Source organism: Hyperoodon ampullatus, assembly GCF_949752795.1.
Source record: "Hyperoodon ampullatus genome assembly, chromosome: 1".
NCBI classification, from domain to species: Eukaryota; Metazoa; Chordata; class Mammalia; order Artiodactyla; family Ziphiidae; genus Hyperoodon; species Hyperoodon ampullatus.
In genome coordinates, this window is record NC_136914.1 from 195,878,786 (window position 1) to 195,882,534 (window position 3,749).

Here is a 3,749-nt window from a genome sequence, read left to right on the forward strand (position 1 = left end):
CAAGACCCCTACTTACCAGATCCTTCCCCCTGCTGCCAACATGTCAGTGGAAGCAAAGCTGTGCTCCTTATACTTCTGTTAGAACTACACAAATAACCGCCATAGCTGTGTGACCCTGGGCAAGTATCTACCCCACAGGGGCCTCAAAGTCCCCATCTGTGCCAAGAGGAGCTGGACCCATGACCTCCCAGACTCTGAACAGCCCCAACCTTTTCTGAGCATTTGCATTAAGGAAGACCCATGACATCCACTCCCCACTGGCATATTTCAGAACTCACTTTTTTAGCAACGAGACAGAGCTGTTCAGCTGGAAGGTAGTCAAAAGGGAAGACAAATCTCCAGTTAAAATTCCCTTCACCATCCAAGGACCTGTAGTGGACATCTGTTTTCTGTTTGTTTTCTTCATTGCCAGGAATCCAGCTGAAAAGCAGAAGCAAACAGACTTAGCTTCACGTGATTGACAAGTAATCTAGCCGCAAAATTGCGCAGTGATTAGGAGAGAGTGAAGGGCAGGAGAATTAATGCACTTTTCTTGGGCAGGTTCCAGTTATCTATGGAGCTGGGGGGTGATTTATGAAGGGGAGGCACTCTGTTGCATCCAACACACGTGGTAGCCAAATAAAATATAATTCCTCTAAAACCAAAGCAGGAAACCCTTTAGACTTCAGTTAACAGGGATAAGATGAAATTTTCTGGAAAATATCAACAATTTAGCTTCTATTTTGAGACTGGTGAAGCTTGCTGGCTATGTTTTTAGTCTAACTATAACTCATCAGTGTCTGTCATCACTGCTGATAGGCTCAATGAATATGGGTCAGTTCAAAATTTTAGCATTTTCTTTTCCATATTTTACTTAAGCACACAAAACAGGCACGACTCAAGTAATCTTACCACTTCATTTTTAAATTATTCTTAAATTTACTATGATCACATTAATGAGACTAGCAAGGGAGATGTAAGCTGCTATATCCATACTCATATCTATGAAAATTCATTTCCATCAACAATGGGACATCTTAACCTTTGACATTTGGAAAGTTCCCTTTGGCCTGTGCCTGGCACACAGCAGACCGGTTGGAGGGAGGAATGAATGAACGAACATGTCTGGGAGGAAGTGTTATCACATCTGCCAGCTATGGGGAAGACTCCTGGTTTGGAACCAGAGGAACACGAGATTTTAGACTGGAAAAGTAGTGGAATGCATGGATCTCGATACCCACTACCCATTAGAATCACTGGAAGCAACTGGGGAGCTTTTAAAAATATTGATGCCGGGGCTTCCCTGGTGGTGCAATGGTTAAGAATCTGCCTGCCAATGCAGGGGACACGGGTTCGAGCTCTGGTCCAGGAAGATGCCACATGCTGCAGAGCAACTAAGCCCGTGTGCCTAAAGCCCGTGCTCCGCAACGAGAGAAGCCACCACAATGAGAAGCCCGCATGCCACAACTAAAGAAAGCCCGCACGCAGCAATGAAGACCCAATGCAGCCAAAAATAAATAAATACTTATTTGTTTAAAAAAATATATGTTGATGCCTGGATCCCCCAAATAAAGACTGTCAGTAGGAGGCAGGCCTGGCTGTGAACCTGCTCTGCCATTAACCCTCTGAGCTTCATCTCCCATCTGTAACATGAGGTTAGTGATATGTGCTCCCTTCACATGGTCAACCTGAAGACAGAATGAGAAGAGCCAGAGTGGGAAGGGGAAATCCTTAACTCATGTTAAGGATCAACTACTATGAACCAGGTATGTAGAATGCCTTATTTCATTCTTTCCAACTATATAACTAGCTCCATCTCACAGATGAGGAAGCTGAGGTTCAGAGGGGATGCACATCTCATACATCCAGTAATGGACAGAATTAAGTATAACTCCCAGGCCTGTCTGACTCCAAAGTCCAGGACTATTACTCTGCTTCAAAGGACCATGGAGACTAGAAAGTCACAAGCTAATATTAGGTCCTATTATTAGTAGTGGTATTTTTTTTTTTTTTTTTTTTTGCAGTATGTGGGCCTCTCACTGTTGTGGCCTCTCCCGTTGCGGAGCACAGGCTCCGGACGTGCAGGTTCAGCGGCCATGGCTCACGGGCCCAGCCGCTCCACGGCATGTGGGATCTTCCCGGACCAGGGCATGAACCCATGTGCCCTGCATCGGCAGGCAGACTCTCAACCACTGCGCCACCAGGGAAGCCCCTAGTAGTGGTATTGATAGCAATCAACTATACTAGTTTTACTTTTTCTAGTCAATTGACTAACCAGGTAAGCTGAGTTGAAAGATTCCTTTTGACAATTAACTTTTAAGCTTTTGAACTAACTCACTGAAGAGAGTCCACACTCTTTGGCTGTGACCTTGGTAGCTTCAGCTTCTAACCCATCCCTAAACAGCACCATCATCCTCCCCTAGACTGCTCACCCACTGTAGCTTTTTCCCTCTTTTTCAGGAATCTTTTCACATTTTAATTTGGAAACAAGTTAAGCAACTACTCTAAGTGTATGCATTTGTGTACTTGTACGTATAACTTTATATGTAATACCCATATGCTTGTAGCGCTAAGCATGTTATTTGTGCATTATCCATCTTTTCACATACAGTAATTAGATTTCCATTCCAAATATGACATGGTACTTTAGATCTTGCTTTATTCTTGTATTACTTGAGTTATCTCTCAGTCCAGTACTGAGTTTGTTTCCCTGATTGGAAAAAAAATGCTTATGATAGTCAAATAAATTTGCATATATATAATTAGCTGGAATTAGTTTTCCTTGGGGAATGGTAATAAGATCCTGAAATGAGAAAGAATAATGAAGAACTTGATGAAACATTCCCTGTTTATAGTGAACCTAAATGACAGTAATTACGTCTTTAACAAAGGTTTGATTGAAGGCCACTTGGGATCATAAGTGAAACTTTGTTCTCACTTTATGAATATATTAAATTTCAACAAGTCTTATCTTTTACATATCAAGGAACCAAACTCAATCCATGTGGACTAGTAATAATAATAATAGTGTGATGGTTAATTTTATGTGTCAACATGACTGGCCGTGGGGTGCCCAGATTAAACATTATTTCTGGGTGTGTCTATGAGAATGTTTCTGGATGAGACTAGAATTTGAATTGATGGACTCAGTAGATGGACCTCCCCAACGTGGGTGGCATTAGCCAGTCTATTGAGGGCCTGGAACAGAACAAAAGGCAGAGGAAGGAGGAATTCACCCCCTTTTTCTGCCTCATTGATTGAACCAGGACATTTCATGTCATCTCCTCCTGACCTCAGACTGGCATTTACACTATTGGCTCCCCTGGTGCTCAGGCCTTCAAACTCAGGCTGAATGATACCCCCAGCTTTCCTGGGTCTCCAGCCTGCAGATGGCCAATCGTGGGACTTCTTAGCCTCCATTATCATGTGAGCCAATTCCTCATAATCTCTCTCTCCTTCTACACATACACACATCCTACTTGTTCTGTTTCCTGGAGAACCCTGACTAATGCACATAGTGTTTACTATCTGCCAGGCGCTATCTTCAATGCTTTGAGTAACTCAATCTTCTGAATATTCCAGAGTGGTGGATACTATCATTATCTCCAACTTACAGATGAGGATCAGTAAGCTTACTAACTTGTCCAGCTAGTAGGGAAAGTACCAGATTTCAACCCAGGTAGTTTGATTCCAGAGTCTGACTTCTTAATCACTGGGTTCTGTACTCACTATCAACGTATAACACAATGCGTGCCACAACTAAGGAGCCC